Raw genomic sequence first — 27,265 nt, forward strand, 5'->3', positions numbered from 1 at the left:
TCATACATGATTCACTCCATAACACAAATATTTTGGTTATGCAGAAACTCTTGGTTAGAGAGAAAAACTGCGGGGGGGATGGTACCCACAACTTCACTACTGCAATAATAAAGAGTGCTCGGTTAGAGCTACATGTTTAGCTATTTCTGATAGCTTACCCTGTTAAGAGTAGCAAGATCGTTAGATCTACCTTGCTAAAGGATTTTACAACACTTATTCTAAATGCTGCACCTGGTTAAAGGCTTTACAATTTATAGACTTTGTTAGAGTCTTTTACCTTGTTAAAGGTTTCTCTTACAACTCAAAAATATTACAATAAAATCTTTACAAATATCTGCAACTTTACATCTGGAATGTTATAGAAGATTCTATGTGCTCAAAGTGAGATTACCTTGCTTATAGCATACCTCGATAACCCATAGAGTAACTCAGTAAACCCTTCTGTTTACTCTGTTCCTTGACTGTTCTCTGAAATCCTTCTCGGTGACCTCTGTGTCTCTGTAACAGTCATAACACTCAGTGCTTTCCCATGATTTTGCTTTTCACATATGTATGTCTTCACACTCATACACACATACCTCTATTTGATCCTCAATTCATGCTGTATAAATAGATCTCTTATGTCGGTGTTCTAGTTCATTGCTTCGATCTTACAAACATGATTTATCGAATGAATAACCATACAAAATATTTCATTGGATAGATGACCTCAAAATCATACACAATCTTTAAGTGCAATTTCCAATGTGATAACGGTTCTTTGTTCCTTGATCTTGTAACATGTTTCCACATGTGTGTCTAGGTTCAATGAATCTGGTAACACGTTTCACTCGGTGTATATCAACTCGGTGTATCATTATTGTTGCTTGGTATACATGGAGTGTTATTCGGTAGACAACTCGGTGTATACTAGGCTATGTGACTACTTTCTTCTATAACTGACTGCTCTATGCTTACCGACTGAATGTTTCGGTAGTAGTAACCGACTACAGTATATAGAATGACTTTGGACATAAAACTAATGGCAACTTAGTAAGTAGTAACAATCTCCCCTTTTGACATTAGTTGAGATGTTTGACAAAACTTCTTTCAAAGTCATAACTCAAAATCTATATACATACAAAATTTGACTAAACTGACAGTATATACATTTGTCAATGAAATAGTATATTTAGATATACTCCCCTTATCAATATACTATACAAAACTCTGATTTTGCATGCTCGGTGATCAATACTCTGTATTAACTGCTCAGTTGTCACTGATCGGTTCATTGCTCTTCCCTGTTAAAATTAACTGTTCATTTGAATACTCTGTTCTGCTCGGTATACTCCCCCTATATACTTTGATACTATACTCCCCCTTTTTGACAAACATCAAAACTTAGTTACCGTTCGGGGGAGGTAACTGGTCAAAAATGGATTTTTACTTTGTCCTTGCATTGGTAAGAGTGGCAAAGAGGGCATCCTTGACACTGTCCATGAGTGAATTCTGAGCTGTAATGTCAGCTAACAGTGAAATTAGTCCATCTAAGGTGCTTCCCTCTTGTTGAGTGGATAGGGAGGTAGCCTTGTTGATCTGTTCTTGGATAGATGAAAGATGAGGAATGAATAATGTTTGAAGAGTCATTATATCCATCCTAATCTTGTGCTCTTCATTCCTAAGTTCCAATTGTTGAGCCATGAGCTTTTGTAGCTTGGTACAAAAATTCTGAATAGAGTTTGGCTCAGTGGTCAGCTTATTTGAGAGATCGGTGATCTCTTTCTCAATCATTTCTGTTTTATTTTTGATATCTTTAATGAATAAAGAGAATGTACAAAGTTTCTGAAATAAATAAAGAATATGCTAGAGTTGAGGGGATAACTCAGCAATAAATTTGATAAGTTTTACTTTGCCAATAGCAATAGTTTTCTGTACCTCTTCAATCATTTTAGCACTGAGCTCTTTGTCCTTTAACTTGCTCAAATATTCAGATGCGTCTACTCCAGATGTCTCTATTTTAGTTAGGAGTTCATCCAGTTGAACATGGATGGCTGCATCTGTTGTCACTGTAGCTTCAGGTAACATATCTGTTAATAGTGCTTTCACCTTTCTTTTGAATAGCCATTTGTTTTTCCTGTTTTGCTTTGGCTTTGCATAGTTCATCGAATTCAATGAGTGCTTGCCCTTTTAGTTTAGAAATGTCAACATTCAGCAACACTATTGGTTTTGATAAATCTAATTTGAAACTATGCTTTTTCATCTTCTTTTCTTTACCTTTCACCGGTTGAACTAACATAATGGCTTGTGAGGCTTGCTTACCCTCGATAGGTTGCTCGGTAGAGGCAACACTTTTGTCAATTTCTGTAGCCTCTGTTTTCTCCTTCGATGCTTCTATGCTTGGGTCCTTAGTTGTAACATTTTCAGTGCTAGAAGGGGCTTAAGAGGTTTGTTCCTCGGTGGCCTGAGAAGTAGCTTCTCCTTTTGTAGACTTGTGACCTTCTGTTCCTTGTTTAGTATCCTGAGGGGCCTCAGTTGAAATAGGCTGAGTGACCGGAGGATAGGGCTGAACTTGCTCCAAAACTGACTCATTGGATACCAGTTTGGCATATGCATTCCCTTCTATCATTTCCTGTTCTTGTCCCTCGGTGTCCATGATATCCTCATCAATTTGTATAGTGTCAGCAGGGTCTTGCTCGGTGATATCAGGATCTTGTTATGTAACATCAACTGTTTCAACTTCAGCTTGCTCACCATCATTCTTGATTCGAAAGATTTTCTGCCATTTTTCCTTGGTCTCATTCTCTACATCCAGATAAAATCCATTCATCAATTTCAAGGCTCTTTGCTTGACTAGGAAGTTTGAGTGGTAGTTTTTCAGATGTTCACTTATTTCATCTACCGACATGTCTGGAAAGAGATGTACCAGACTTCTTTCTCTCATCTTCTTTTCCGAGTCCATGACATATTTCCACCTGTTATCAATATGCAAATACAATTCTTTTGGAAGAGAATTAGTTACTTCCAATGGGACCAATCAGAATTTCAGAAGTGTGCAGATGACAACTTCTTCTATTTGTCTCTTTTCTGCATCAGATCTGGATTCATACTTAACATATCTAAATGATCCAAATCCACCATATTGTTTCAGATTCACACAAAAGTTATCAACACTATGTACTTCTTCCTTTTTGCTCTTAACAATATGAAATTTGCTTGCATCTTCAGATTCGGTGTCACTAGACTCTTTGGTTAAAATGAGTCTCCGAGTAGATTTCGTATAAGTTTTTGTTACCTTTGGTGTGGCAACATTCTTTGGTTTCTTACTCAGTGAAGCTGCAAATGATCTTGTGTTTGGGCGCTTGACTGAAGAGTCAGTGATACCTTTGATATATCATGTTTCTTCATTTTCAAAACTTTCCCTTTAGGCAATTCGGTGCTCAATGTAATAGCTGCCTCTTGAGCTTCAAATTCCTCCTTGGTGATGACTATAGTGCCTTTGACAGGTGTGGAGGAAGAACCTTCACCAAATTTCTCCGTTAATGCCTTGATCATTTTTGTTGCTTTCCTTGTAGCCTTTGGTACTACAATACTCGTCTTAACTTTCTCTTTCACTTCTTCATATGTACCGTATCTTAGTTCGGTAGCATGCCTTGGTAATGTAAGAAAAGCATCTATCTATTGTTGTGTGATGTCAAAATCAATCTCATAGCCCATAGGTGGCAAAGATTGAGTTCTCGATTCCACAACATTAACATAGCAGTAATTCGTGTCCGCTTCAAAGCATATGTCATCCTTGTATTTCTCTACTAACTGGGGTGGGATCCTATACCTGTTATGCATCTTTTCCTGAAACTTGGTAAAGTAATCATCCATAATATCATTAAAGTTATCACCTAGCCGTTTGATGAAGTCATTGATTTGATGGGTGATTGGTCGGTGTAGCTCCCAAACTATATTACCGACTGATGGAAAGAATTTCTCAAAATAGAAAAACATGCATACTAGAAGTGATCCAAACTTCAATGTGTTAGCCGAGTTGTTCTTTTTCGGCTTCCTTATGGTGTTTAGATTCTCAAACAGGTTTTTCAACAATACTTCACAAAGATCAATTTTCATTCCTTTCTTCACAATTTTATATGCTAAATCGACTGCTGCACAGGGTACGTTGTTTTCCCTTACCGATTGAAAGAAACAATAACCTATGACTCTAATGGCAAACTTCAGCTCTACATCTATCACATTGTTCAGTTTCAATCCTCTCCAATCTGATTCAACTCCGGTTAAAGTGATCAATTCCTTTTTTGATATCATTTTCTAAACTCGGGCATGATAAGAAATAGGGTAACCGGTGATCAAATGAATGATTTCCTTGGTGATTTTGAATGGTTGCTCCTCTAACCACATGAAATCATCATGAACTCTGCTCAAAACAAACTTGACCCATTGAGGTTTGAAGACACGGGGATAGGTTAGGGCTTTGGTCAATCCCTTGATTTTGATGTGTTCATACTTGCTATCCAATTTCCCATCGGTACACAATTCATCATATGTGTCCTTGATCTCAACATGACCTAGTTCCTCAACACGACACTTAGTGAAGAATCTAACATCCTCAACTAGTAAAACCTTATCCAGAATGAGTGAAAATGCAGTTTTATCATCCAGTTCAGATGCTACTTTGGGAGTTAGAGAATATTTCAGTGAGGGTTTTTCAATGTTCTCAACAACAACGGGCTTCTGGATCTTAGGTGCCATTGCAGATTTTAGATAATCACTTAACAAAAGATCCTTAGGGTTTGAAAACTTTTAAATGATAGACACTTCCCACTTAGCAAATGTAAAACAGATATTCACAACTAATATGATCAGTAAACTATTTTGACAATGCGTTGTGATTGATGTAAATACCTTGAATTTCGCTTGAGAGTTGGTTTGATCGCCTTTGAATCGCTTGCTCTGCTTTCTTGAAAACTTGGTAAGTGTAAAATGACCGCGCAAAGTGCTTTAAGTACACAATATACCTTATCGGGTTTCATGCAGTTAGGTCAAAAGACATTAAATGCACTCGGTACCACTTCCTTTTTATGCTTTAATCGAGTAGCCAGTCTTCTTGTATTTACCAACTAGACAGGCTTCCAAAAAACTTGATAAAATTTCAAATTTCCTAATGCATCTTTAGCTATGCAGATTTTGAATTAAGTACATGATAAAATAGGAACTGTTAAGATTTAACCTTTGAGAGAATGCAGTCCCTTCATACCTTTACCGATTAATTTGGAATAGGTGCACCTAACTCGGCAGGTAAGGTGCTTTCTTCATTTGACACAATTTCCTTCTTTTTCCAAATCATCTATAATTTGCCTTTTATTTCTTCAGTGTCTCCTCTAGGTTGATCTCTACAATCTCTCGCCAAGTGTCCAACTTTGTGACAATAAAAACATGCCATACCAGGATTTCTCCATGATCTTCGGTTGTTCATTCCAAACCTTATAAAGCAGTTGGCACTTATATGTCAATATCTTCCACAACATTCACACCATATCCTTGTATTGTAATCCCATGGTATTGTAGAATATTGTCGGTAAGGATCTATGTGAGTTCGATAGCCTCTAGTATTTGCTCGGTGTGCAAACCACATATAGTTATTTTGCTTAAACCAACACTTTTCGGTACTATGTCCATATCTATTGCAGTTTTTACAAAACCCTTTGAATTTTGCCTTCTAATAATTGTTAACAAACTTTGTCCTACATTGATTAGATGTGTGACCATATTTATTGCAATTGTAACAATAACCATTAGACCTAATGACATTCGGTTGCTTACCTTTTCTGATTTGGCACATGTTAGCGGTATGACCTTGATTTCCACAGTAGTTGCAAATAGGTTTCTTTCCTTTGATGTTCTTCTTGTTTCCAGCTTGCTTTGATGATTCTCCTCTCTCGGTAGTGTGGATTCCTTTCTCGGTAGAGTCTTTTCCTTTGTAACCAAGTCCTGCATCTTTGTTGGGTCTTCTTGTATTCAGTTGCTCATCCAACATCTTTGATGCTTCATAACTCTTTTTCAGTGTTTCTTTGGATTTCTTCTCTGTTTCAAGTTCATCGGTCAATCTTGATAGTTCAAGTTTTAATGCTTGATTCTCATTATCCTTTAGATTTGCTTCATGATGTGCATAACCCAATTGATCTAACATATTACTTTGTATTCCAGTCATCCTAGTGATTTTATCATTCTTTTCAGATACTAATGCTTCAAGCTGTTGTTTTTCTCTTTCTATATCTCTTACTTTATCCTCAGCTGTCCTCAATGCATCAAGATTTTCAGTCATCTGTGTGCTGAAATGTTCATGTCCTCTTTTCATTGCTTTTAGCTGATCAGTCAGTGCTCTGTTCTTTTCTTTCAATTCTCCAATCATCTCTTCAGTCTCTTCAGATATACTGTTCTCAGATGATGTCTCAATCTGTTCCACCAGCTCCTGAGAGTCCTGCAAATCATCAGACAATCTTCTTCTAACTTTCAATGATTTTTGCATTTGTCTTTTCATGTCTGCAATCACTTGATTATCATGATCCAACTCTTCTTGCAAATACACCATTCTCCGAGATTGTTTATAGCCTTCCATTGATAAGATCTTTTTCTGTAGGCTGTTAAACCCTTTTCCAAGATTCAAGCTTTGATACCAATTTCTAGGCCCAATATGGAAAGCTAATGTACTGAGAGGGGAGGGGTGAATCAGTACTTCAAATCCTTTCTTGAACAATATCTTTACTGTTATGCATAAACCAAAAACTGTTGTAACATAACATAAAGCTAAACCAAATGAATAACAAACATACATGATTCACTCCATAACACATATATTTTGGTTACACAAAAACTCTTGGTTAGAGAGAAAAACTGTGGTGGGGATGGCACCCACAACTTCACTACTGCAATAATAAAGAGTGTTCGGTTAGAGCTACATGTTTAGCTATTTCTGATAGCTTACCCTGTTAGGAGTATCAAGATCGTTAGATCTACCTTGCTAAAGGATTTTACAACACTTATTCTAAATGTTGCACCTGGTTAAAGGCTTTGCAATTTATAGACTTTGTTAGAGTCTTTTACCTTGTTAAAGGTTTCTCTTACAACTCAAAAATATTACAATAAAATCTTTACAAATATCTGCAACTTTACATCTAGAATGTTATAGCAGATTCTATGTGCTCAAAGTGAGATTACCTTGCTTATAGCATACCTCGGTAACCCATAGAGTAACTCGGTAAACCCTTTTGTTTACTCTGTTCCTTGACTGTTCTCTGAAATCCTTCTCAGTGACCTCTGTGTCTCTATAACAGTCATAACACTCAGTGCTTTCCCATGATTTTGCTTTTCACATATGTCTGTCTTCACACTCATACACACATACCTCTATTTGATCCTCAATTCATGTTGTATAAATAGATCTCTTATGTTGGTGATCTGGTTCATTGCTTCGATCTTACAAACATGATTTATCGAATGAATAACCATACAAAATATTTCATTGGATAGATGACCTCAAAATCATACACAATCTTTAAGTGCAATTTCCAATGTGATAACAGTTCTTTGTTCCTCGATCTTGTAACACATTTCCACATGTGTGTCTAGGTTCAATGAATCTAGTAACACGTTTCCCGTGGTGTATATCAACTCGATGTATCATTATTGCTACTCGGTAGACATAGAGTGTTATTCGATAGACAGCTCGGTGTATACTGGGCTCTGTGACTACTTTCTTCTATAACCGACTACTTTGTGCTTATCGACTGAATGTTTCGGTAGTAGTAACCGACTAGAGTATATAGAATGACTTTGGACATAAAACTAATGGTAACTTAGTAAGTAGTAAACACAAATTTTGGCAGTTATAGCATTTCATGGTTGAGAAGTAGGACCCTCTCCCTGGTCCATTAGATCTACCCCTACTCGGGTTGCTTGATCCCCTACCCCTATAGTTGGGTTTGCTCTGAGAATCCCCACTTTGCTCAATAAGCTAAGACTCTCCCTGGGACCGTTGATCTATGTTTCTTCCCCCAAAACTTCCTCTATGGCCTCTACCATCTCTTCCCCTACTCTTCCTCTATTGTTTTGTTCTTGCTTTCTCCTAACTTTCTCTTCCACCTTAAGTGCCAATTGATAGCACTTGTGTACAGTTTGTGGGCATAACAAGCTCATCTCTTCCTGGATGTTCCATCTTAACCCATTCAAATACCTTGCCACTTTGATACTCTCATCCTCTACTACTCTGGATCTCATGCATAGTTTCTGAAACTCTTCAGTGTAGCTACTGACATCTAGGTCTTTTTGTCTCAAGTTTTGTCTTTTCTTGTGAAGTTGTATCTCATAGTCTTTAGGAAGGTAGGTCTCCTTGATTTTGGCTACCATTGCTTTCCAGGTGGCTAGTGGTTGCTTACCTACTTTCACCCTTTCCTCTTGGATGAACTTCCACCAAGTTAAGGCTGCCCCTCTCAGCCTTGATTTTACCACCTTGACCTTTTGTGCTTCAGTCACTCAATCACACTCAAAATGGTTTTCTAACCCTTCAATCCACTCTATTAGAGCATCTGGATCCATCTTCCCACTGAAAAGAGCCACTCCTTCTAAGGTCTTACCACTCATATCTCTCAAGGCTTTCAAGAATGGTTCTTGCTCAATGACAGGGTCGGGTATGGGGACTTCGTCCTCTATTGCCATCATTTTACCCTGATCTCCAACCTTATCATGGACTTCTTCAGTTTTGACTTTTACTTCAGCTAGTTGATCTAATCTTTCTCTGAGTGCCCTATTTTCCTCTTCTTGGTCCTCCACCTTCTTAGCCAATTCTGCATTGGTCACCATGCTTTCCTAATGTGTCTTTCCCCTGAATCTTTTGTTGGCTCTGATACCACTATGATAGGGAGCTTACTGGGAAAGCACTCACAAGGCTAGTTTGCTCAAAAGGATCAATTTATTTACCAAGGTATTGTAGAGTCTATTGTATATGACTACTCAATCTGTCTTGTTGTTGTAATGCCAATTACTCCATGGTTGGCTTGCCTAACAAACTCCCTTTTTGGTGATGACTCTTGCCCATGCACAGATCTACTCAAAATACTTAATCCTTCCAACTACACTTTCTCATGCTTGGCTCTTGGGGCCTTCAACCTTAGGTTTCAATGTGTACTAGGGGCTTCCACATGGAAATGCAAGGGCAATAAGGTATTGTTCACCTTTGAATGCTCACAATCTTGTTTTAGGTCTATAACCCTCAACTTGCTCAAATTCAGTAACAAGGCTCAACTACCCCCAAATGAGGCTGCACACTATCTAGGAGTCCCAAGTACACTTGTTGGACTGTTTGGAATGTTTTCATTATATTTCATAAGCCCCAAGTTTCATTTTTCCATCGGGTTCATGCATTCTACAAAAACTGTCATTTTTTTGGGTGTTATGCAGCAGGGCTACTAGCTCGTGGAGGCCTAATTGGCCTTATTTTGCTCCTACTGATCAATGATGGTCCTTTCCACCACAAATATTGTTTGGAATGATGTTTTAGGAGTGTATTCTTAAGGATTTTTGAGGTTTAGTCCACCGTTAGTGCAAATTTAAGGTTGTCCACCTTTTGTGGCAAAATTGGAGGGTTTGGTAGGGTTTGGAGCAGGGAATGTTTGAAAGTCTCTCTCACTCCACTCTACAAGCCTCATCAATGGTATAGGACCTCTGCCACATCTTAAATAACCTTCCCCCACTTTTTCCCTACAAGGAAAATGTCAAACACTTGGCAAACAAGAAGGAAAATAGTGAATTGCCTCTGTCACTGTCTTTTTACTGCCCTTTGCCAGTCAACTGCTGTCATCACTTTAAACCTGCACAAAGAAGAATTTGTATAGGAAGAATACCTCAAAGAGGTTTGGGAAGTATTAGAGGAACTCCTATTACATTTCCTTCAATATTCAAGGCTTGGATTATGCTCTTCAAGCATTCCATGGGCATTTTGCCATACACAATTCATGAAAACAGTGAACTCACTGTTTGATTACAAGATGAGAAGGATTTAAGAAAGAACAAGATAAACTAGTCATCCAAGAAGTATACTCAATGCCTTTTGCCAAATTTCCAGGCCCTTGTCACATTCATTTGCTCACTCAAATTACTTTTGAGTGCAAACCTTGAGTTTCATTCAAGCTACTAGCCAAATGACAAACACTTGCCTAGTATTCACTCAATTGCATATTCCAAACCACTTTTTTGGCACAAAAAGAAAGATATGTACATTATATACACATGGATCAACTTGGAAGAATCCATTGGAGAGATCCCAGACCTGGATCAACCAAGTTGACACATTTTACAACTCCAAACCCCTAGCAGGGCAGCAGATACAAAATTTACAAATATTTTTGTATTAACACCTTGTAAATGAAAAACCAATGAAAAAATTACATGAGAAGCCTTATTACATCAAAATCTCAACTTCCAAGAAGGTAGAGTACGGACTGCCCTTCAAAAGGAAAATAAAACAGTCATAAAAGCCAAAAAACTTGATTTCTATTAAGTTTCACTTGTAAGTATAATCACCAACCCTTTCCAAGGAAAAGGGAGGCCTTATATAGTTTCTCTAGTTGTTTTTCATGCCCTTGTATGGACATGAAGTTTCAATAACTTCATTTTTCAAGAAAATGACAATTTTGACAACTTTCTTAAGCCAAATGACAACTTTTCTTGCTCACAAAGGCATTTTTGACAACCTAGCCTTATCAACTTGCCTAAACAACTTAGACATGCTTAGAAACACTAAACAAACATGTTTCAATTCTCTTGAAGACATTAGGAGACCTTTTTGGCAATTTTTCACATTTTTGCCAAAAATTGTCAACTCAAGGCCTAAAAGGCAAAACTTGATCTCTAAAGCCCAAAATGAGATCAAAACCACTAAACATGACCCAAAAAAACCCAAAACAACAAAATCAACCTAACACAAGACTTTACAAACATAAAAGCATTAAATACCCAAAAATGGGAGTTTTACTCAACTAGGTGCTCCTGCACCAGAGGGTTTTCTCTTCCTATCAACTCTCTTGAATTCAGCAGGTATTTCACTTTCAGATGATGTACCAACCGATGAGATATGTGCCTCTTGTTGTAATCCTTCCAGTTCACTTTCCTTTATTCTAGTAATGTTCATAATGTTTTCTTTGATTTCCTTTACTTGTTTTGTTGCACTCCTTATGTACTTTTCTCTTTTCTTTCTTTGTTTCAATGTTTGTACACCGCTTTCAATTGTTTCTGCATTACCAAAGACCTTTTCTGTGGGTTCTCTAGGTGCTTCTAATAGGGATTTAGCATAGGTTTCAATAATATTTACATCTGCCTCATACCTCATTTCAGTTACCCATACAATTCTAGGAAGAACTGCTTCCATCCATATTTCATCATTTCTAATCACAAAACATATTTCTTTTTCATATTTGTCTACTATACTTTGTGTGAGTATCTCTCTTGTTTTCATTTTTGCTTGGAAGGTTTTGAAATACTCAGTTATATTGTTTTCCTTATCAGTACCCATGCTGATGAAAGTTTCTTGCAATTGTTTGCCTACCGGTATGTCATATCCAAAATCTTTCTTTCCAATACCGGGAACTTCTTTTGAGAAATACAACATAAGACATACCAAAATATTATAAAAACGAAATGTTCCTTTCTTATCACCTTTTATCTTTTTCAGGTTGTTTATTAATTCATCCTTTAGCCACTCACACACATCCATTTTTGCATCATTATTTACCATATCATAAGCAATTTTAATGAAAAGACTAGAAACTGAATTGATTCTGTTTGCATGTATGGTTTTGTAACCTAAGATCATACTTATGAATCAGATATTTATATCCTTGATGTCATTTTTTCTCAGGGATCTACTATCAGATGTTGCTCCTGTTAAGGTCATGACTGTGTGGTTAGGTACCTTCTTTTTCTTGTCTAGCTTGCTACCGGTGGAGGGTAAACCTATCACTGCCCTAATTGCTTCCTTGGTGAGTTTGCAAACTGAATCTAGCCAAATAAATTCTCCATGTACCCTGCTAAGGACAATTCTCACTACCTCCTTAGGAAATTCAAAGATGTCCAAGATTTCCATAAAACCTAAGGTCTCAATAATTTTGTGCTCGGGTTTGACATTGCCATTTTCATCACAGATAATGGTTCTAAACATCTTAAATACTTCCTTAGAACCTAATTCCTCAATATTGCAGTGAATGTAAATTCTAGGGTCTTCAGCATAAGCTACACCTTTAGCAATTTTTGAAAATGCACCTATGGAATCATCTTGCTTAGCTATTTCGGGAATGATTTTGAAAACGTGCCTAGGGCGTTTTACAACTTCCACAAGAGTAGGGTTTTCAAAAAAATTCGGAGCAGAAGAAGAAGCCATTTGAAAAATACCCTAAGCTGCCTGAGTGCTTGAAAGAAATAACTTCACTTCTTCGCCTTGAATACCTTCTCTCAGATTTTGCGCTCTCTCAAAGTTTGAATGCTCGGTGAATCAAAAAAGAGGGAAAACTGATGATTTATAGTGTCTTTTCTTTCAACAACCACATTAAATGCTTGCCAATTAAGTGAAACTTAACACATCTGTCAGTAGATAAGAAATTCATCTTCACACCATCAACCAAGGGTAAATTGCATGATATTCAACTTGTTTTAATACCCCCAAAGGGTTAGTTTTCAGTTGGATGAAGAATCTCCTGTCGGTGGAGTAATACTTTGTTCTATCGGTGAAGGAATAGTCTCATCAATATTCTGATCTCTCTTTCTAATCCACTGTTTTGAAAATTCTTGCTTTACCTCATCTACCTTCTCTTTGCCTTTCAAACTAGGTCCTTTATTATTTGCCGGTGAAGTCTTACTTACAAAATTTTGTAATATGTCCAATCTTGTTACAAGCGTAACAAGTCACATTATTCTTTTGAATAGCCTTTCCATATCCAATGTCGGTTTGTGTTCTGCATTGATTAGATAAGTGCCCAAATCTACCAGAAACATAACATCTCACATTCATTCTGCATTTTTTTGAATTGTGACCAATTTTGTTGCATTTGGAACATTGACCGGTGGGTGCATTAATGTTCTGATTGTTTCTAGATCTACACTGATTTTCTCTATGACCATACTTGTTATAGTTAAAGCATTTCCCATTAAATTTGTAAGCATTAGGTTGTCTTATCGGTTTACTGTGATCATGATTGTTTGCAGTACCAAAACTTTCTCCAACTTCAAATCCAAGTCCATTAGTATTTCCATTAGGTTTCTGACTTTTCAACATGCTATCAAGTTCTTCTGAAATTTTCTTCATTTTCTCTTTATGTTGATTTGCAGTAGCCAACTCATTTTCCAAAATTCCCATCTATCTCATAAGTTCAGTTTTATCATGTTGCATGTGAATCAAATCTGTCTTCAACATATCATTTTCATGACTGAGTCTTAGATTTTCATTTCCAGCATCATTGAGTCTCCTAGTCAAGTCATCTTCATTCTTCTTCCTGTCTTCAATGTCTTTACAAAATCTCATAGTCATGTCTTGCATTTCATTCATCATAGTACTATTTTCTTGCCTCAATTTGTTCACAAGATCATTAAGAATTTCCTTTTCATCATCATCACTTTGCATCTTCTCATGAAGTTCTTTTCTTTTATTTCTAGCAATAGTAAGATTCTCTTGAAGTCCTTGAATGAATTCATGTGCAATCCTTAGATCATCTTCAAGTTTGATATTCTTCAACTTCTCTGCATCATAGTCCACAAGAGCTCCTTCTAATTGTTTTCTTAAGTTCTCCATCTGTACCGGTGTCAGAATCTTCCTCAAGCTATTAGGCTTTTGAAAATAGAGGACCAGGCTCTGATACCAATTGTTAGGATTAATGACAGTCCCAAAGATACTGAGAGGGGGTGGGGGGGGTGAATCAGTATCTAATCGGTTAACAAAATATTTGACCTTATTAAGTATTTTGCATTCCAAAACAGTGTACCGATAAATAATAGTTAATGCAGTAAACAAGAACAATAAAGACATCATAGAAAACACACCATAACACAAGATGTTTAATGAGGAAACCTGGTGTGGGAAAAACCTTAGTGGGATTTGTGACCCACAATATTCACTCACTGGCCAATGAATGGATATTACTTACAATGTGGTGCTTGCACATGCAGGAAGGCCAACTGCCTAGAGCTCACTGCTCAATATACAAAATGGAAGTCTTGCTGACTTACAAAATGGATTATGAGAATCCAATACAATGTAATGCTACAATTCAGCATCTGCTATGCCAGGTTCAGTACCAGTTTAAGCTCATACTATAACCATAAACCTTATACAAAATCTGCCTTAATATTCACTCATTCCTTCTACCTATTTTTTCCTTATTCTTTTTTCATATCAAAATGATTTACAAGATCTCATACATATATGAGTATATTACAATATGCCATGTCGGCTTTACAAAAGATATTTACAATTAAATACAATAACCAAAAGTTTGTTCCTGTCAGCTGGGGTGCCAATATGCATTGTTGTCGCTGCCGGTAAAGTGCCTGCCGGTGGTTTACCAGATGAATGCCACAAGGTTTCCTGAAGGTTTCCACAAGGTTGCCATCAATGGCAAAACCTTCAATGCTCATTAGAGTGTATAATGCCAACATAATATGCATTCTATCATTATTTTATTATCTACATTTTCTAATCTATCTTGCATATCTATTTCATCCTATTTATCCCTTCCACCCTCCATCAATCACATCCACTTGGAGGATGTGGGATAAATCCTTTTTAACTACCTTCTTTAATCCCACGTTGCTCCAACAATGAATTTTCTTCATGAGGGTGCTTATAAGACCATTTGCCCCTCTCATTTGGCTCCCTCTCAATTATTGAAATCTTGGTGTTGTAAAGTTTTTTTGTTTACTTGCATTTCCAATTCTTTTCCTTGTGCTTTAGTTCATCATCTATTTGATTTCTCATCTTTATGGCATTTCATTATGTTTGACATCTTTCACATCCATCCATCATAGCTTCTTGTGCACTTTCTTCTGAGAGTACCCATATTTCAAATACAAGATCTTGATTTGGTAGGAGAACAATGGAGGCAAATCCTTGATAAGATGCATGTGTGTGTATTTGTTTGCTTTCATTTTAGTTTTGCACGTGTGTTCTTGCCGGTACTCTGTTGAGGATGTTGGAAATAATTTGGATCTTAATCCAATAAAATATTAGATCAGATTTCTTCATCTACATTTGTATGCCTGATATTTATCATCATCCTTACCAGGATATCCCTGGGACATATATTAGTTGATCAATTATTTTCTTTGAAACAATGGGACAGGTTGCATTGTCTCAAAGAGGGTCAAAATGTAGACCCGTAATTTCTTTTATTAAAAAGTATTCTCTAACCAAACCTCTTTTCTTTTAATTGTTATCAAGCGGATCCATATCATATAATATTCTTATTCATTAATATTAATAATATTACTCCATTAATCCATTTAATAATATATTTCATTATTCTCCATTAAATCATTAAACCCCATAAATAATATGCATTCTATCATTATTCTATTATCTTCATTTTCTAATCTATCTTGCATATCTATTTCACCCTATTTATCCCTTTCACCCCCATCAATCACATCCTTTTGGAGGATGTGGGATAAATCCTTTCTAACAACCCTCTTTAATCCCACGTTGCTCCCACAATGAATTTTCTTCATGAGGATGCATATAAGACCATTTGCCCCTCTCATTTGACTCTCTTTGACATATTGTTAAAATATTATTGTCGTAATGTTGTTTTGCATACTTGAGGAATCATAATTATCTTTTAATCATTTTCTTCCATTCCTTCATGGCTTCTTGATGCAGGAGCATCCCCGGTCTATGAGCATTCTTGCATCAACCAAAAAAATTTCCTTTAAGTTTAGTTCTTGTTCAGTTCAGTGTGCAATTTTTTTTGTTCCTGCTAGTCGTTGCTTGCTTTTCATTGCAGATCCTATTTTCAGTTTCTAGGCTAGTTCATGTGCTTAATTCTAAATTTTTTAGTGCATTTGGATTCTTTTCTGGCTAGTTATCACTCCCAGTTTGATTGTTTTTGTGTTCTGAGACAGTTCTTGAGCTTACCGGTTAGTTTTCCTTCATTTCTAGAGCAGTTTCTTGGCGTGGATCTATTTGGGGTCTTGTCCAATATTCTTTGGCGTGTGGACGAACTTCATGTCAGCCTGCACTTCTTGGATGTTATTTTCCAGAGGAATTTCTTTCATTCTTAGGGTCGACCTCGTTACACATTTCATTTTCCTGCATTGGTAAAGGTAATTTTTTGTGGCCAACCTAGATATGTTCCCGAGCATATATATAGGGTATTACGTAATCATTTGTAGAACGGAAGAAGAAGTAGAGATCATGTTACTGCATCTTTTATTCCTCATGATAAGAGTGAGTCATCCTTTAAGATTTTCAGTTGGAAGTCCTAATCCTTCAAGTGATACCTCAGTTCAAGTCCTTAGTACGTCTGTAAATCTTTTTTCCAATCATAAAGGTCAAGTTTAGATAATTCGTTGAACTCTGTGAACACATTGAACCATTTTGAACCGAGTTCAACAGGTTCATTTAGGTTCCATAGGTTCCAAGGTGTTCAGGGAGGTTTTTCACACTAATGTTTTCTCTAAGTGTCTTGCAGCGGCTCTCTTAAAAAAAAAGGTTCCTTGTTCCGTGATATGTCACTTTATTATTCGTCGGGTGTTGAACTCATTGAACTACGTTCAAGAGGTTCAAATATGTTCAACATGTTCAATATAGCACAAGTGGTCAGCAGCTTGGTATTATTTGTTTCGGCAAAATTCTCCTTGAGCGCGGCGTACATCTTGAACTACTTGAACACCCATGAAGTCTGTTCAGGATGTTCATATGTGTTCAATGTTGGTGGGCCCCACCGGTTTTAATGATTTAATAGTGCATTCATTGCCAAATATGAAGAGGCAGAACCATGTCTTAAGTGACGTCATTCTTTGGTTTTTCGAAGTAAGTAATCATTTCAGGAACTGGCGGTTACTTCAAAAATGCCGCCATGCATTCAATGCATGCGTGCAAGGTCTAATCCACAAACTCGACACACTCAGACTGAAAATTGGAATTATTGCATTCAATGTTTCCATATCATTGCCTTCATTAATAAGGTATGAAGGATTTTTAGTACTCCGCATTTGTTCCTCGCTGCTGTGTCTTTGTTTTTCCTGGATAGGAGTCTTGTTTGCTGCTAGCCGTCATCCGGTTGTTCAACTGTGAAGGTGAGTCTTTTCCTTGTTCTCTTCAGTGGTTTTTTGCTTGCATTTTCTCTCTTATAGAAATTTTTTCTGTAACCAGTTTAGGCTTATTGTTTAAAATTATGAAGTCCACACTGCATTTGTTTGGGAACGTATTTAGCTTGGCATCCACTGAACCCATATTTAGCGATACTGATCTAAAAGGGGAAAACCTTGAGGTGTTGAAAGAAAGGGTGTTCAAGGGAATTGACAAGTCCTTTGGTGTGGAGATTTTGAGTAGTGGTCTCGTAGAAGCCATAGCTTTTCCCCCAGCCATTCCTTGCCCAGAGTTGATTCGAGAATGTATTGCTAGATACGACCCAGTGTCTGAAACCATTAGGAGAGACAATGGTGAAACCCTTCTTGCCATAAATCGTGAAGTAATTTCCTCAGTCTTCAAAATACCTGATTATCAGATCTCCAACTTTTCTCCTGCTCAGTCAATCACCGAGTTCAATGCAAACAGAGTCAGACACCTAAACAATGTAACAAAATTCTGGTTGAAAGTTCCTCAAAGAGGTGGTTCCAAGTTACCCAAGAATCCTAATAAGAATCACATGTTGCCGCACATTCATGACGTAATGCTTTTGTTGCACCGAGCCAGAGGATCTGCTAAAGCTTATAGCTTCGATGACTGGATTTATTGTTATGTGCAGTTGGTTTTAGAAGGAAAGCAGTATTTGGATTGGGCTGAATTAATTGCTGATTCAATGAGAGAACAATTGAGTTTGGCTAAACAGTTCAAACAGAACTTCTTTATGTCTTCATGTCTCTTGTATTGTTTGGCTTGTGTTAAGGAGTTGGTTGGAATACCAAAATAGCTCACTGAGGAGCATGTTCTTGTTTATGAGTTCTATCCTATGTTGCAAAAGGATAAAGCTTTACAGGATTTCAAAAGGGTGCACAACGCTCTTCTGGGTGATTTGTGTCATGAATTGAAGAATATGAAAGATAAAAGAATCTCCGATGATGCACAAAATTTGATAAAGAGGTTTGGTAGTTTTTATATCCAGTTTCCACGCTTCTGTTACATATGGGTAGGCAACTTTGAAGAGGAACCCTTCAAGCTCCCTCACTTCTGTTCAGATTGCTTTGTTCTAGCGGAAGTATGCAGGCAACTAACATCTGTAATAAAAAAAGGCACAACCCAGGGACAAATGGGAAGGTCATTTTCCCATACAATTGGGTGTGTTGTCCTGCAGTTCAATGTCTGATGCTTTGAGTATAGGAGCAGACCTCATGAATTTCAATTTTTCTCTTTATTCTGAAAGGAAAGGTTTTGATAACAAAGGATTTTCCCAAAGTATTGGTCTAATGCCATATCTTCCCATGCCACAGTTAGAAGATTTCTGGGAAGATTGTACAGATGAACTTGAAATATTCAAAAGGGGAAACATGGGATTGGTGTTAGAACAAGTTGTTTCTTTGTAGATAAAGTTGGATACTAAGGGGCTCCAAGAGGATTATCTGGAACTATTTGAACTAGGGTACTTAGCTCGTGCAGAAACTGAAATGCCTCCAATTAACTGGGATGAGGAAGAGAATGATGATATACAATTAAGGACCAAAGGAGTTTTGGAAAGGACCATGGCATGGGTGGCCAATAAGAAAGCAATGAAGTCAGGCGTTAAGTCTCATTCTGTGAGAAGTAATAAGGATCCTCTGTTGGAAAAATGGTGTCTCAACCTTGCATTTATGTGAGGTTACTATTTATAGTAAGTTTTTGTTTGAGCACGAAATGGTGCGAAACTCTCCCTGAAGCTTCTGGTTGGTTAGATAAGCATTCCGGTAAAGTTGCGTCGCAAGGTCACGGCTAGTTTTGAAGATATTAATGTTTTCGTCTTGGAGGGGTGCAATAAAATATTTAAACTTAATTTTGGGGACTTTAGAGGCTCCGAAATGCCCTGAAAAGTGGCTGTAACCGACGAAGGTTACGAGGTGATAGAGCACTTCGCGAGCTTTCCGGCGCTTCAAACGGTTCGTCAATCGGACACCCGGTTCTCAAGTTATGGCCTCCGGAAGTTTGTACTCCTTAAATAGGAAAAATAATTTGTATCGGATACATAAATGAGCTGTAAAAGGGAGCAACACATGTTGATGTGTGCTTTAACATGTCATAGGGCATCTAGAAGGGAGATAAGGTCGGCTACACCTTATTGGGTGGTTTTAGCCCATGGTTTTGTAATACCGTTTGACGGTTTCTTGTATTGTATCTCCTATTTATGAGGTGTGTGAGATAGAGGTTGTGTGTAAGAGTCTTGTGGCTATTGAGTTGCCTCTAAATCTCTGATTAGTGGTACTCCTGCGAAGAGCTTGCTCTGCAAGTATGTTGTAATCTGTTTTTGATTGCTGAATAAAATATTGAGCTGCTTTTGGAGTGTGGGGTTTTTCTCCCGAAAGGGTTTTCCCCACGTAAATCATTGCGTTGTGGTATGAATGCTATTATATCTATTTCTATTTTCTGTAACTATTGTAATGATCTGAAAAAGTTTTGCATTACCCTCCTCTCAAGGTTAGTGTAGGAAGTTGTTTCCGCTACTTAACTTCCTCACAAGTGGTATCAGAGCCTGATCACCTTTGGTTTCAATTGTGGGCAGTTGGGTTTTTTGAACTAATCCAGATTTGAGTGGGAGCTTGTGCAGAAGACACTTTTTGATCTTGTTGTAGGAATATTCAGATGGCGAGTTCGTTAGGGAGAATAGAGGTGGAGAAATTTAATGGAAGTAATTTTGAGATGTGGAAGCTGAAGATGGAAGATCTGCTAATAGATCGAGATCTTTGGGATGCTGTTGATGCGAATGTCCAAAGGCCCTCAGATCCTACTGCGGCAGCTCAGTATGATGTTATGGACCGAAAAGCCAAGGGTCTAATCAGACTGTGCCTGGCAGACTCTGTTCTAATCAATGTCCATGAAGATAACTCTGCAAAGAAGCTATGGACTAAGCTTGGTGAGATGTATCAAGTGAAATCTTTATTAAATCAAATTTTCTTAAGAAAGAAATTGTATTCCTTGAAGATGGAAGAGGGTGGACGAATTGCAGACCACCTGGAAGCATTCAATATGTTGGTGGCTCAATTAGTATCCGTCGGTGTTAAGATGGACGAGGAGGAGAAATGTCAGATCTTGCTTTGCTCTTTGCCTGATTCGTGGGATTCTCTTGTTATGGCTATCGGTAGTACTTCTGTTGTTTTGAAATCTGAAGACGTGGTGGGTGCCCTACTCAGTGAAGAGATGCGAAGGAAGGTATCCATCAGTTCAAAGGAAGCCCTAACCATTCGTGGAAGACCTAAGGAGAAAGGCAAGAAGAATGAGAAGCGCGACAAGTCCAAATCCAAAGGGAGATCGAAATCTCCTGGAAAGTCCAAAGTCATTTGCTGGAACTGCGGTAAATCGGGTCACATCCGTAAGGACTGCAAAGAAGAAAAGAAGAAGAAGAAAAAGAAAAAGTTTGATTCTGATTCTAAGTCCGACAAGGAAGATGGCGATGCATTTATTGCGGCTTTGGCGACTCATGCAGGTAATGATGCCTGGCTAATTGACTCAGGTGCATCTTTTCATATGACTTCCAATAGAGATTGGTTTTCTGAATATGAAGGATTTAATGGAGGTAAGGTGTACTTGGGTGATGATTCACATCTAAACATTGTTGGTCGAGGTAAAGTTAGAATCAGGTTTTCTGATGGTAGAATAAAAAGAATTAATGGTGTGCTGCATATCCCTGGATTAAAACGAAACCTGTTATCTGTGAGCAAACTGATAGATGCAGGTGTGCAGGTAGTCTTTTCTGAAGCAGGATGTAAGATGATTAAGGGTGCTATGGTAGTTGCTAGAGGTGTCAGGTTTGGGACTTTGTATAAGCTTGAAGCATACACTGTTGAATGTAATAGCACTTTTGTAAAAAGTAAATCTGTGGATACTTCACTGGAAGATTTGAAGGTTTCACCTTCAACAGATGGAAATGGTTTTTGGGTACCTAAGGGTGCTCTTTCGTCTGAAGCAAAGTTACCTGCAGAGAAGACTATGTTATGGCACCAGAGACTTGGCCACATTGGAGAAAAGGGTCTAAGGACCTTGAAAAATAAAAACCTTGTTGAAGGTTTGAATGACTGTAATCTTGACTTTGATTTCTGTGAGCATTGCATTTATGGAAAACAAAACCGTGTTCAGTTTTACTCGAGTTCTCATAAAACTTGTGGTGTTTTGGATCTTATCCATTTTGATGTGTTTGGTCCAGTAGATGTCTCTTCGATTGGAAAATCCACATATTATGTTTCATTTATTGATGATTTTAGTAGAAGGACATGGGTTTATTTTCTAAAAAGTAAATCTGAAGTTTTTAGTCATTTTAAAGAATTTAAAGCAATGGTTGAGTTGCAGACTGGAAAGAAAATAAAATGTTTGAGAACTGATAATGGCGGTGAGTTTTGCTCTAATGATTTTGATAGATTCTGTAAAGACTATGGAATTAACAGGCAGAAGACAACTCCGTATTCTCCATAGCAGAATGGAGTTGCAGAAAGAATGAATAGGACACTAATGGAGAAGGCTAGGAGTATGTTGAGTGGTGCTGGTCTTGAACAAAAGTTTTGGGCTGAAGCTATTGCCACTGCTTGCTACCTGATTAACAGGTCTCCTACATCAGCTCTTGTTGATAAAACGCCTATGGAAGCATGGTCAGGTCACAAGCCTTTATTGAGACATCTGAGAGTTTTTGGTTGCGAGGCATATGCACATGTGCCAAAGGAGAAGCGAACAAAGTTGGAGAACAAGGCTGTGAAATGTATCTTCATCGGGTATAGTTATGGTGTGAAAGGATAGAAGCTTTGGGACCCTGTTGCACAAAAGGTAATTCATAGTAGAAGTGTTATTTTTAGAGAAATTAAGTCTCCTTCTGTTACATTGCAGCCAGAACAGACTAAAAAAGAAGATGTGATTCAACTTCCTTCTACACCTGAAAGAGTTGAATCGAGACCCCTAGATAGGCAAGAATTTGAGAGCTCGTCTAGCTCTGAATCTTCAGAAGAGGAGGAAGAACCTCCAACTCAGCTTGTTCGAAGGTCTACAAGACATAGACAACCACCTGAAAGGTATTCACCTGATGATTGGAGATGTATTTTTGCTCTGAATACTAGTGTGGATGAACCAAAATCTGTAGAGGAGGCATTAGGTATGAATGATGCAGAATCCTAGAAGATTGCTATGGAGGAAGAAATGACAGCTTTGAAAAAGAATGATACATGGGATCTTGTACCATTGCCTGAAGGACAAAAACCTGTTGGTTGTAAATGGGTGTTCAAGAAAAAGATTGGTTCAGATGGAAGCATTGAGAAGTATAAAGCAAGGTTGGTTGCAAAAGGCTACTCTCAGGTTGAGGGTGTTGATTACGGTGAGATATTTTCTCCTGTTGCAAAAATGACGTCCATTAGATTTTTGCTTTCTATTGCTACTGCTTATGATTTAGAGGTTGAGCAAATGGATGTGAAAACTGCTTTCCTTCATGGTGATTTGGAGGAAGATATTTATATGACACAGCCGGAGCACTATGTGGTGAAAGGCAAAAGTAATTTGGTCTGTAAGTTGAAGAAATCTTTGTATGGCCTCAAACAAAGTCCTAGGATGTGGTACTAGAAATTTGATACATATGTGTTGAGTTTGGGATTTGAACGTTCTAAATCAGATCACTGTGTTTATTATAAATCTTATGGTGATCATTTCTTATTCATTGCATTGTATGTTGATGATATGTTATTCATTGGTAAAGGGAAAGGTATGATTTCAGAACTGAAATCTCAGCTCGCTACTAAATTTGAAATGAAAGATCTTGGTGCAGCAAAGCACATTCTTGGGATGGAAATTAGAAGAGATAGGGTGAATAGAAAGCTATGGCTAGGCCAGAGTAAGTATGTGAATTCAGTGCTATAGAGGTTCAACATGCAGAATTGTAGACCATTGAGTGTTCCTTTTACAGTTGGAATGAAACTATCTGTTTCAGATTGTCCTACATCCCCATTGGAGATGGAAGACATGAGCAGAGTGCCTTACCAGAGTGCGGTTGGAAGCTTGATGTATGCTATGGTCTATACTAGACCAGATATTGCCCAAGCAGTGGGAGTACTTTCTAGATATATGTCTAATCCTGGTAGAGTTCATTGGGATGCAGTCAAAAGAGTCTTCAGATATTTGAAGGGTACTTCAGAGTATTCTTTGTGTTATCATGGTAATTCAGTTGGAGACATGACTTCCCTTGATACCCATGGTTATGTGGATTCAGATTGGGCAGGTGATATTGATAGCAGAAGATCCACCAGTGCTTATGTGTTTACTTTGTTTGGTGGTGCAATTAGTTGGATGAGTAAGCGACAGGCTGTGGTTGCTTTATCCACTACTGAAGCAGAGTATATGGCAGCTACTCATGCTTGTAAAGAAGCCATTTGGCTTAAGAGACTGTGTTCAGATATTGGAATAAAACAAGGTACAGTGACAATTTACTGTGACAGTCAGAGTGCAATTAGCCTAGCTAAGAACCCAACATTTCATGCCCGGACCAAACATATTGATGTTCAGTATCATTTTGTTAGAGATATGGTCGAAGATGGTAGGGTGAAGCTAGTTAAGGTGGAAACTTTAATGAATGTTGCAGATGCTTTAACTAAGGCTGTGAGCACAGAGAAGTTCAGATGGTGTTCAGAGTCTATGGGCCTTATGGCCCCTAGCAATTGATTCATTATGTTGACATTCCCTTCCGCTCCTGCAAGGTGTTCGACAAGTGGGAGATTTGTTGGAAAAATGGTGTCTCAACCTTGCATTTATGTGAGGTTACTATTTATAGTAAGTTTTCGTTTGAGCACGAAATGGTGCGAAACTCTCCCTGAAGCTTCTGGTTGGTTAGATAAGCATTCCGGTAAAGTTGCGTCGCAAGGTCACGGCTAGTTTTGAAGATATTAATGTTTTCGTCTTGGAGGGGTGCAATAAAATATTTAAACTTAATTTTGGGGAATTTAGAGGCTCCGAAACGCCCTAAAAAGTGGCCACAACCGGCGAAGCCGGTTACGAGGTGATAGAGCACTTCGCGAGCTTTCCGGCGCTTCAAACGGTTCGTCAATCGGACACCCAGTTCTCAAGTTATGGCCTCCGGAAGTTTGTACTCCTGAAATAGGAAAAATAATTTGTATCGAATACATAAATGAGCTGTAAAAGGGAGCAACACGTGTTGATATGTGCTTTAACATGTCATAGGGCATCTAGAAGGGAGATAAGGTCGGCTACACCTTATTGGGTGGTTTTAGCCCATGGTTTTGTAATACCGTTTGACGGTTTCTTGTATTGTATCTCCTATTTATGAGGTGTGTGAGATAGAGGTTGTGTGTAAGAGTCTTGTGGCTATTGAGTTGCCTCTAAATCTCTGATTAGTGGTACTCCTGCGAAGAGCTTGCTCTGCAAGTATGTTGTAATCTGTTTTTGATTGCTGAATAAAATATTGAGCTGCTTTTGGAGTGTGGGGTTTTTCTCCCGAAAGGGTTTTCCCCACATAAATCATTGCGTTGTGGTATGAATGCTATTATATCTATTTCTATTTTCTGTAACTATTGTAATGATCTGAAAAAGTTTTGTATTACCCTCCTCTCAAGGTTAGTGTAGGAAGTTGTTTCCGCTACTTAACTTCCTTACATCCTCTACCTTCACCAAAGCGTCTTTCTAACAATACTTCTATGCCTGTTCGTGTAGGTAAGGATAATAAGTCGCCCCAGCTTAGACACATGTCTAATTCAACTTTGGATTTTTGTGCTCCTCGGCATACCCAGTCGCGAAGTGTTGCTCAAAGAAAGATGGATCAGGCAAAGGATATGGGGGTGAAAGATACCGTGCTCGATGCCCAGATATTTGAAATTGAAGACTTGGCCAGCGAAGTTGCTAGTACCCTGGATTCTCATACGGTGACTGTGGCTATGACGCCACCTTCAAAGATGATTGAAGGAACTACTCATTCCAGTGCAACTCCTAAGTGGTTGACCACCTCAATGAACAAGAAAAGGAGTTTTCTTCCTGTGACTATTCCGATTCAGGAAATGGTTGTTAAATACACATAGAATAATCCAAAGCCGAAGAGGTTCAAGACTGCCGCTCGCCTGGATAATGATGAGGAAACTGGAAAATGGGCTGCTGAAATCACCTTGTATAAACCCAAGGATGAAAACAAAGAGGCTAGCCCTGATGATTTCGAGATCACAAAGGTGGAATTAGGGAACATGAGCAGAGACACAGACAACCACTTCTTCCAAGTGTTAGCAAAGAAAATGCTCACTAGGTCGGAAAAGGATGGGCAAGAAAAGAGAGAACTTAAGCAACACATAAACGTTCTGGCCTAGTTCATCGATAGTATTGGTTGCCTTGGGGCACTTCCAATATCTCATGCTACAGAGAACTTCGACCTGACTTCGCCGAAAAATAAAAAGCTAATGAACCAAGTTCAACGGGCCAAGAGTATTGCTAAAGCTGTGGAAAAATGGATTGAGGGGATAATCAAGGACAACGAGAAGTACATTATCGACTCCTGGAGACTATGCGATGAGATACAGGGTCTTATTACCGAGATTCAAAATCAGCTTGTGCCATGGGAGAAGGAGGAGCACAAATGGCAGAATATCTTGCCTCTGCTTGCCAAAATAGAAGAATATGGAGTTACCAGGTTTTTGACAGAACACTCAATCAAGCTGGTGGCGGATGAATGTCAGCTTTTTGTGCTGAAGAAAACCATAATGTGGCGAGTGCTTACCTTCAACTCTGTGATCACCGATGCAAAGACCTTTGTTTACAAACTCTAGGATCTCCAATGCAGCATAGTAAATGATAACAAGGTGATTAACCCTGACCATGATTGGCAGTTGGGGATTTGCGAGTTGAGCACACAGGATGCAATCAGATCTTTCCAGATGAACATGGAGAAGATCAGGGCCAAGGGTAACTTCACGCCTAAAGATATAACCAGGGTGGCAAGGATTGAGTCTATGACTTTCATTGGAAATGAAACATTTCGAGAAGATGGTGCAACACCGGTGGAATAAAGAGGTGGTGAAGGCGAAGCTCAACGCGATGAAAGTCCCGAGCCAATCCATTGTTCAAGAACTCACAACCACTCACGACGCTCGCGAAAGCGGAGAGGATGGTGATGATGGAAATATGGCATAATGCATTAATTTAGGGCTGGTTTCTTTTATTTTTGTAATTTCTCATGGTTATGCAAAGACTTCAGGACATCTGTCCCAAAATACTTCTTGTTGGTTTCATAACTGTTTACGGGGGTGGTCGAGTTTTCAGGGAGACCTCCCCTGTTCAAAACTATAAATTAAGGAAAAGTAGATAGTATAGGGGTTAGATTTAGTGACCTTTTTTTGGTTTTTGGCTCCGTTTTGGTGTATTTTCTGTTTGTCAAAGGAAGAATCAGACTGTTAAATCTGGAATGGAAGAAGATTTGTAGATGTATTTTCATGCCTTTGTTGCATTAGAATATATATATACAGACTGATCATATTGTTCTTGGGAGAGGGAAAATCTGTGTGTTTTGAATCTGTGTTGATACATATCTTTGCATATGTTTATCTGATCAAATAACAGTAATGATCTTTCCATTACAGAAAATTATTATTCTTCTGATGTTCTTTCCTTTGAGTGTTTGTTTACTTCTAGAGAAGATTCATGTTTGGAGACAGATATAGTTTCTTAAATCTATTCATTCTTTATTAAACCTGTGTAAATGGTATACTGAACTTTGTTTCGGTTGTTGTCATCTCATATATTGGAAAAGCAGGAAAAATTGCTTTCTTCTTTTTGAAACATGTGTGAAATATCAGCCTCTCATCCAAGAATGAAGTAGGTAGCCTTACATGCTTTCAGGTTAAAAACTACTATTCAAAAATAAATAGTTTAGAGTAT

This window comes from Cryptomeria japonica, chromosome 11, assembly GCF_030272615.1.
Source record: "Cryptomeria japonica chromosome 11, Sugi_1.0, whole genome shotgun sequence".
In the NCBI taxonomy this organism is placed as follows: domain Eukaryota; kingdom Viridiplantae; phylum Streptophyta; class Pinopsida; order Cupressales; family Cupressaceae; genus Cryptomeria; species Cryptomeria japonica.